The 10,346-nt window shown below is 36.6% G+C and overlaps 1 non-coding gene across 1 annotated transcript; it reads right to left on the bottom strand.

The window, feature by feature from the left end:
• Positions 1-3,382: 3,382 nt before the first annotated feature.
• Positions 3,383-3,489, bottom strand: LOC141702882 (small nucleolar RNA R71). Its single transcript, XR_012567283.1, has one exon. It is a non-coding gene; the product is annotated as a small nucleolar RNA R71 (small nucleolar RNA).
• Positions 3,490-10,346: the final 6,857 nt, after the last annotated feature.

Here is a 10,346-nt window from a genome sequence, read left to right on the forward strand (position 1 = left end):
GCCACAATGGTGAATCCAAAGTTTTCTTAATTGCAGGGAATACTTTTACTAAGACAGAGTAGCCTGTTAGTGTTTGTGCTCTAGAGACAACACTATGATATTTTAGTTTAAGACATTTGGATTATTAATGTTTATGTTCTTTCGATTATTCACTTTATAATTTATTAATTCTTAATTTATTACAATATAAATGTTAGATTAATAAATGTCCTTGGAATATGATATGCAATTCTATATCTCCAAGTAAGTGACTTAAAAATGAGATTATGAGAATAGTATCAATATTCCTAAAGGTCCTTAGTCGAGTATTATTATTAAGGGACAATAATAATGCATTAAGACTGGTGTGTTTGTTGACTGATGATCATATCTCATTGATCATAGGTATAGTGATACTAAAGTCAAAAACACAGGTATATGTAAATGTATATGGTGCTGGACAGACCCGATGTGAGATTCTACATGTCTATTGTGTCATAAGTAATTCTCACAGTGATAATAATATAATGGTCCGTAGACCTGAAGTCATTATATTTCTATATGAGAATTAATATACATTCATTCCATTAAAAGTTATCCTTGACCGGGTAATGATAAAAGTGGACATTGGGTATATTATGAATCGTATGAGAAATATGAATGATCTAGATGAAATTTAACCCTCCTATTTTATGAGTGATTGCCTCTTGTGTGAGCTAGACTATGAAATGTGTGTCCACGCTCAAATGTTGATTTGATATGGTAGTCTACTCATTGATCAAGGGAACTTGGATTAAACTATGATGAGGATGACACATTACATGCCTTTAGTTGAATCTATAATATTTGGTTAAAGGGATTATATTACATTTTACATTATTCACGAAAGGTTTAATCGATCACCGATTCAATTATTATTACTTGGGTAGCAATGATGTATTACTAGATGCCGCTCATTGTTTACGATTTTATATTAGATTTAAAATTCGTTGTCATCATAATAATAACCTATAGGGTCACACACAAAGAATGCTTGAAGGATTATTTAATTTAAATTGGATTTAAATTAAATTAAAGTAGTTCGAATTATTTATAATATTAATTAAGTATGACTTAATTAATTAGATAAATTTTGAATTTACTAATACCATTTATGAAATCAAGTTGTTAAATAATTACGTGTGACTTAATTATTATACAAATAGGAATTTCGAATTGATAATACCTCCTAATTAGTTAAGAGTTATAATTCTTTTTCTACTCTCTATATAATATCCCTTATGTGGCTGATTTTGTGTGAAAGACTTTTACTAAAACCCTAGCCACCAAGAGAGAAGATGGAGAGAGTAAGAAGAAACGAGTTTGTACTAGTACATGTTAAGTGGCATTTATGTCCACTTAGAATGCTTCATAAAGGCTTGAATTGGTGTTTTGTACTCGAGTTATTTGTGTATTTGTATTTCAGGCATAGCTGAAGGAAGAAGGAGGTTTAGCATTATTTTGGTGCTAAATTAGTGTACTCCGTTGTTCGCCTGTTGATCTCCATAAAAAACCAGCAAATAAAACAGAAGCAAGAATTTTTTCCAGAAAGTCAGCGCGCCCGCGCCGGTTTGTCAGAGGTACAGTGCGTCCGCGCTAGGCGCGGCGGCATCGGGTCGAATTTTGTTATTCTTGATTTGATTAGAATACTGATCTGCTGGACTTCTGGATTGATTGGGCTGCTATATAAAGACAACTTAAAGACGTTTTTCATAATGGAAACTAAGGAGAAGACGACGAGAAGTCCTAGGAGCACAAATACAATAAAGGCGAAGAGGATCTAGTTTATTCTTGTGATTCTTTGTTTAAGTTGTAATCTTGGATGCTAGTTTTCTTGTTTGTTGAACCTATTACTCTGGATTACGTACTTTGATTATTATTCAGTTTATAAAGACTTAGTTTATTATACCATGCTTTCATCAGAACCCACGGCGATGATGGGTTCGGTTATGAACTAATCGTTATCATGGGAATCTAACCGATCTAATTATGGATTTTAATAGTTAATTTGTTCTGATACCTTAGTGTGTGGTGATTGTATAATTTCCTAGTATTGGTTATGTTTATTCGTCTTATGTTCGTCGCGAACATATAAGATAGCGTGTTAATCTCTAATGAAGCGACAATGAATTTAGAGGTTTAGAACTTGCCATGCTAGCATAGGTTCATGTATTTGTTATGCATGATTCATAGGTAATTTTAACAATCTTATTTTCCCTATATAATCAAGATAGATAACTTGTGCATCAAACCTTTATGTTGTCAAATTCTATAGATATATAGGGTCTCAATATAATTGGTGTCTATTTAGCTTCTATCTCTTTTGTGGATGTCTGGTAGTAGGGTATTCGTACAACGAAAGTTGGCATTTACTAGTTTCGTGTTATCAGATTAGTTGTCATCACCATTGCATGCTAAGATTAAGAACAATGACTTGGAATGAAGTATTTTATCAAGTTAGAATCCCATGTTTGTCTTATATAAGTAATTCAACCTCAATTCTCTTAGTTAAGTTAGTTTTAGTATAATTTATTAGTTATAATCAAACCAACTTGTTATTTATCTTACCAATGAATAATAACCATACCATTGTTGCATAAGTGCATAGATTGAAATTAACCTAAACAAGGCTCTGTGGGAATGAATTACAAAGAATTCTATATTACTTGCGAACGCGTATACCTGCGTGAATATTATCGCGTGTTTTCATCTTAACAAGTTTTTGGTGCCACTGCCGGGGACTCGGTGTTAATTTTTAGTTTATGTTCTTGACATCAGTGGTCGTTAAAGTTCATTGACTCGGATATTTTACGTACTTGTTTACTTGCTGCTTTTTCAGGTACTCTAGAGAGCGTTTATGCTAACGCGTTCTCGATCTCGAAAGAGAACACTGGATAAAGCGGAGGAAGAAATTTTAGTAGAGGAAGAAGTTCTTGTAGAAGAGGAGAAAGTTGAAGAAGAAGCTCTTGTTGCAATGGGAGAACCAGAAGCGAATACGAAGGCTTTGATGGATTACTCTCAACCAAAGATCAATGATATTCAGTCTAGCATTGTCAGACCAGCTATCACGACTAACACTTTTGAAATCAAGGCAAGCACGATTCAGATGGTGAAGAACTCAGTCCAGTTTGGGGGTTCTCCTGTAGAAGATCCCAACATGCACATCAGATATTTTGTCGAGATCTGCGACACTTTCAAATTCAACAATATTTCTGAAGATACTATAAAGCTAAGGCTTTTCCCATTCTCTCTAAGGGATAAAGCTAAGTGTTGGTTGCATTCTCTACCACTAGGCTCCATCACCAAGTGGGAAGATCTTGCTCAGAAGTTTCTTACTAAATTCTTTCCTATGACGAAGACAGCTGCAATTAGGAATGCTCTTACTCAATTTGCACAGTAATCGGGAGAGTCTTTATGTGAAGCTTGGGATCGTTATAAGGAGATGCTTAAAAAGTGTCCTCATCATGGGATGCCTGACTGGATGATTATAAACTGCCTTTTATAATGGTTTGGGTCCGACTTCTAGACCCATGCTTGATGTAGCATCACGTGGAGCCTTATGGGCTAAGAGCTATGATGAAGCTTATGATTTGATTGAACTGATGGCTGCTAATGAATAATATAACGCGTCTCAGAGACTAACGCAAGGCAATATAGTAGGAATTCTGGAGGTAGATGCAGCTACTGCTATAGCTGCTCAGCTTAAGGCTTTGACGATGAAGGTGGATTCTTTGGCTAATTATGGAGTTAATCAGATTACTAGTGTCTGTGAGCTTTTTGTTGGTGCGCATGAGATGGAGCAGTGTGCTATTTCTAGTGAATCAGCTCAGTTCCTGAGCAACTTTTAAAGGTCGCAGCAACCAGTTGCAGCCACCTATCATCCCAACAACCGTAATCTTCCTAACTTCATCCGGAGCAACACTCAGAATACGGTGTAACAACCTTATCAATAGTATGCATCAAAGTAATACAACCCTCCTGGTTTTCAGCAACCGTAATATGCACCAAGAAAACAACTCCAACTACAACAATCTAATGAAAAATCTGAATTGGAGGAGTTGAGGCTCATGTGCAAAAGCCAAGCGGTTTCTATCAAGACTTTGGAGAATAAAATTGGGTAGATTGCCAATGCCTTGCTAAATTGACAACCTGGTACACTCCTTAGTGACACAGAAGTTCCAGTCAAGAAGGAAGCAAAAGAGCAGGTTAATGCAATTACATTAAGGTCTGGGAAGGTTGCAAGCCAAGAAAAAGCTCAAGTTCCAGAATCTGAAAATGTGGCTGAAGAAGAAGTGCAGAAGGAAGCAGAAGTGGAAATAAGGAAGAAAACTGTGGAACACACTCCTCCTAAGGGTAATATAGGGGAAAAACAGGTTTATCCTCCACCTTCTTTTCCTAAGAGGCTGCAGAAGCAAAAGTTGGATAAGTAATTTGCTAAGTTTCTAGAGGTGTTCAAGAAAATTCATATCAACATACCTTTCGCTGAAGTTTTTGAACAGATGCCTAGATATGCGAAGTTTATGAAAGGTATTCTCTCTCGAAAGATGAAGCTCGATGACTTAGAGACCGTAGCTCTCACGGAGGAATGCAGTGCTGTGCTGCAACATAAGTTGCCTCCAAAGTTTAAAGATCCTGGAAGCTTCACTATTCCTTGCACCATCGGAAACTTGTCGTTCGACAAGTGTTTATCTGATTTGGGAGCTAGCATCAATTTGATGCATGTCTGTCTTCAAAAAATTGGATTTACCTGATCCAAAGCCTACTTATATGTCATTGCAATTAACCGATCATTCGATTACATACCCACGAGGCATTGTGGAGGATGTCTTGGTCAAGGTGTACAAACTCATCTTTTTTGCTGACTTTGTAATTCTTGATTTTGAGGAGGATAAGAAGATTATCATAATTCTGGGAAGACCATTCTTGGCTACTGGCCGAACCTTGATTGATGTGCATAAGGGTGAGCTCACTATACGAATGCTGGATCAGGATGTAACTTTTAATGTTTTCAATACTATAAAATTCCCTATTGATAATGAGGAGTTCTTAAAGGTGGAATTGGTAGATTATGTGGTTACTTCAGAACTTGATCAAATGCTAAGGTCTGATGGCTTAGAGAAGGCCTTGTTGGGGAATTCAGATAGTGAATGTGACGAGCAGTATTTGAATGCTTCTCCTTGGAAGTGAAAGCTGGATATGCCTTTTGAATCTCTTGGAATGTGTTAGGTCCCAATTTGTTTGTAGAAGGGGGGGTTGAATGCAAACAATACCGTTTAGTCGAATAAAATGCGGAATAAAATTGTGAAACAAAATTCAAGTTAAATAAAACTTTTATTAAACTTGAAAGGTGTTACAACTACGGTATCAGTTACAAGGAATTAATCTCAAATCAATTATTACAAATCTAGAATAAATTCGACATGAACTTTTTCTATTTTTGTAATTAAAAGATCAAATGCTAAATGCGATTTGAGATTAAGTTCTAGGGATTTTAATCCGCTAGATTGATACACAAGAACAAGATAAGTATTTCTAGTTGATTGGATTTAACTTTACAATCTAGAAATTGATCTTGAAGTTGCAGATGAGATGTAATATTTTTCTGCTCCTTTTTCTTTTTGTTCTTGAGTATGTTCTGTTTTTGATTGATATTCTTTTAACTGGTCTTCTGCTTCTTTTAAACAACACAGCCGAATGTAAACATGTACTGGCATGACAATCTCTTTGGCTAGCAAGACTTTCGGTATGACAAAATTTACAACTAGCAAGACAATTAAAATGAGCTAGCAAGACTTTCGGTATGACTATTGATTGTCATACCGATTGTCATATTAGTTCAAATAAATTGTCTTGCTGAATTAATAACAGATTTTAATCTAAACAGAAATTCTAATAAGACAATTAAATGTATTGGCATGACTTTCGGTATGACTATCAATTGTCATACCGATTGTCATACTAGTTCAAATGAATTGTCTTGCTGAATTTAAGCAGATTTTAAACCAATTAAAATCTTGTAAATCCTTAATATTAATTCTAAATTAATTAATCAATTTAATTCAATTAATCAATAAATTAATCTTTGCAGATATAATTTATTTTCTTAATTAAATTATATGACTTAATTAATTAATAGAGAATTAATACTAACCCTGAGCAGCATCCATTCTTCTGACAATCTTCTGAAAGTCACTGAGACTTATGAATCAATTCCGCCACTTCAATGCTGACACTCGATGTACTGTCTGGTTCATGAGTGACTAACTTTGGTGACGTTTCTTCATGTCTTGACTTTGATATTCTGATTGAATCCTTGTAATAAATGATACCCTGACGAGATCTCTGTCACTTGATTAAATCCACGATCTTGATTTATATCACTGAGGCATGATCAAATTCTTGAACTTCTTCCAGTGAATCTTCAAGTCTGCAGATGAACAATGTTTCTTTATTCTTTGACAGATGTTACTTTGTGAGATCTCTCTGATGATTGATCCACTATTTACTTATTACATTCTTATTTGAGTTGAGTTAAATACTCGAATAAACGAGTAGGCTATGACATATGCCTTTCAATCTCCCCCTATTTGCTTGTTAGACAATAACAACAAATACCTAGAGGATAACTCAACTAACAAATAAGAAAAAGATATAAACAGTAATGTAAAGTAAATAGCAGAAAAGTTCTGGATTATATTTAACATTTTCCAGATTCCAAATGAAATTTACAAGTGAATACAAGATAGATGTTCCTCTAGCCTGAACATATAACTACATTAGACTATCTTGATTCATAAAGCTCTAATCATATTACATTGAGTTTTGAGCTAATTGACTTCAGTTGTCTTCTCTTCTGACTTCACCTTCTTCTAAATCTTGAAGCAATTCCTTGTCAAAGACACGATCCTTTTCTGAAGTGAAGCCTGCTGGTCTGACTGGTTGAACTCCAACTGACTTCAGCTTATTCTTGAGTTGATTGTACCTTTTAACATTCTTTTCATAATAAGCTTGAATCAAGTCAGCAGCTTGAGTCTTCAATATGGATGAATATCCAGCAGTTCTCAAATGATGTTCCATCCAGACCAGATGCTTAGCTGAGTAGTCTTTAAGAGATTGTATATCTAGCTGACAGATTTGAAGACAATCAGACTTAAAGAATCTCACTTGATGAGGATTGTTGACCACTTGAGGACTAGCCCTGCTGGCAAACTCTTTAAGCCTTTTTCGAAGAACTTCATTCAATTCTGAGCTTCTTTTGACTTTGTTTAAAAGAACCCAAATCTCTGACAAAGAACGATTCTCAAATAGATGAAGTGACACCTTGAATGATCCTTCACTCTGACAATATACAAAAATGCTCATCTCATTTAGGGATCTATCAAAAGCAGCTGTGATCCTTGAGACTTCAGTCTTGATAGCATTCATGTACATGTCATTGTTAGGATTTGAGATTTCCAGCTTGTCAAGAAGATGTAAGAACTGCCTATCATTGTTAGTGCTCAGCTGAGGCATATCGAGTACTCTCCTAGCTTCATCCCATTTTTCACCAATCTTTAGTCTGACATCTCTTCTCCTTTCTTGAGCCTTAATGTCATGAAGACGTTGCTTTTGAAGAGTTTCTGTTCTTTGTATGTCTTTCCTCCTGTCAATGATCTGAGAGACCTTCTTGAGTTCAGCTTCTTTTCTTTTCATCTCTGACTGCTCCTTCTGAAATTCTTTCTCAAACATAGGATCCACTGTATCTTCCTCTTCCCAATCTTCAAAGTCACTTTCCTCTTCAGCTTCAAATAACCCATCTTTATCTTCCTGAACTGGTTCAGTGGGAATGTCAAAAATATCAAAGTCATCCTGTTTTCCACTGTAGTAGACATCATCAGCCTTTCCTTTGTTTCCAGCAGAGGTATCTTTTTCTTTCCCTTTGGCACTACTCCCTTTCTTCTCCCCCTTAGTTGAGGGATCCTCTACCGACCTTCCTTTGGAACCTCCATCACCTCCAGAGCCTGATCCTCCACCAGACGGTCCTTCAAAATAAGCTCTTTGTTCTTCATTAGGGCAATGAGAATTCTTGATCATGTAATATAGGTGCTTCATCCCTTCATTGAGATGTTCCATGCCCGTCTCTATCTTTAGAAATCTTGAGGAGTCCAGTGAATGATTCATCTCAACGAGGTCTTCAAGAGAAGTCATTCTTGTGTGTAGAGAGCAGAAGTTGGATATGTCATCAGCTGATAGAGTTGGAGTGTCCTGAATAGAATTGAGCTTTGGTATTACAGTGGTCTTTAGATCTGAGATGTCATTTCTTATGATTGCAAGCTGATTGTTGACAGAGGTGGAAGAAGAAGACCGTTCAACCACTTGTGCTTTGAATGCTTGAGCTTCAGCTTGGCTTTTAGCAAGTTCTTCTTTTAGGGCAGCAATCTGAGCTAACAGGTTTACAGTATCAGTGTCTGTGTGTGCTCTCACCTGAATTTCACTCGTGTTTGGTTCACTCACCTCACGTGCATGTGTTTCTCTCAATATAATTGCTCGTGAGGAGTCTTCCTGTTGCTGTTCTTCTGTACCTGCATTAAAAATCACCCTAGCCTCTTCAAGAGAGGTCAGTGGTGGTGCAATGGGAATTCGCGAGTCCCAATCCTCAGTCAAACCTATCAAATCTTTTGGAATAGATGTCTGAATTGCTTCAGGGATAGATTGACCGAGTTGCCCTCCACTTTCTCCAGATAAATCTGCGAGTGGAGAATCCCATAAGGGAGCCAGAGGTGTTGGATCTGGGAGGGGAGAAAATGACTCTATTAAAGATGGCGGAGAGTCAGATTTTCCCTCTGAAGCATGTGACTGCTCTTCTGCCGTAACTATGGCAGGCACTGTAACCGACTCTACGTGCACTCCTCGCTGTGTGTCCTGAGTATGATCTGGGGAAGTGTATGGTTCCATTGTGAGTAATGGAATTGTGCTTGACTCAGTACAAGATGTCATGGCCCTATGGCGAATTTCAATAGATGCATCCTGTTGAGAGAATGCCTGTAGAAACTGTTCATTGGCCATTTCAAAGTCCATGTCCTGTTGGGAGGACAAGGATGGGCTTTCAGATGCCTCAGAATATGTTCTTCTTTTCTTAGGAGGAGGCAGAGCTGAGGGTTCACTCATATTTAACAATGTACTACTTCCTAGTAATCTCCTGGGTAACATTTTAGACAGTGGGGGAGAGGTTGAGATAGAATGTGACTCTGTGTTTGGCTCTATGACCTGGGATTGAAGCTGTGGTTCTACAACTTCATGGTCAGCCCTATCAACCACTGGGGGTCTTTCAACAGAAGTAGGAAGAGAGTGAGAGTGAGGAATTACTACCTGTAATGGAAGAGCCTGGGTGGCTTGAACCACTGGAGGTTGAGGTTGCTGTTCATGGCCGGGAAGATTGAAAATAGGTAAAGGAATATAAGTGGCCATGAAAGCAGATACAAGTACTGGAACTTGCATAAATTTGAAGGTTGTGTCTTGGCGAGTGTAAATCTTTTTGCTAACTGGAGGGGGTTCGGTTACTGCAGAGTTAGCAAAAAGGGCTTTGTGTTCAGGTGAGAGAAGATGATCTGCTATAAGCATGAGAAAACGAGCATAGTAACATGATACCCTACGATTTGTAGAATGATCACGTAAAGCAGAAGTTAGACGTCTCAAGAGAATGGGAAAAAGTAGTTTGCCAAAATTGATCCTTTGATTGAAAACAACCGCAAGACCAATATACTGCAGAGTGGAAGTGATGTTATGAAAATTGGATTTTGTGCAGTTGGCAAACACTTTGGAAAGTGTATCGAAGAAAATATCCCATTCAGACACCAAATTTGATTTAGAGAGTTTGGTTAAATTGATCACCCCCTGATAGTGAATAGCATTGAAAAAATTTGTGATATCATTTTCAGAGGGTAAATTACAGAAATTGTCTAGTGGAAAATTTAACGCTCGATTGACGACTGTTTCATCAACTACATACTGTGTGTTTGCGACGGTGAATGAAAAAGATTTTGAATCATCGGCCACAGTAGAGGTTGTGCAAATCAGTCTAAGTAGATCGACGTTTAAAATCACATTTGATTTAATAGCAGAGCTAACAATCGAATGGTCATTTAAAAATCTAATCCATGGCTTAAATTTTTCAACATCACATTTTTCCGGATTAAAATAACCAACCTGATTATGCGCGACAATTTGGAAATTGAGAGCCATTTAAAATAATAATAAGACACACGCTTTCAGAATTTTAAGAATAATATTAAGAAATTCGAATTAATTAAATTTATTTAATAATTCGAATTAAATTAATTATAATCGAA

Source organism: Apium graveolens, unplaced genomic scaffold, assembly GCF_009905375.1.
Source record: "Apium graveolens cultivar Ventura unplaced genomic scaffold, ASM990537v1 ctg5837, whole genome shotgun sequence".
Lineage (NCBI taxonomy): Eukaryota > Viridiplantae > Streptophyta > Magnoliopsida > Apiales > Apiaceae > Apium > Apium graveolens.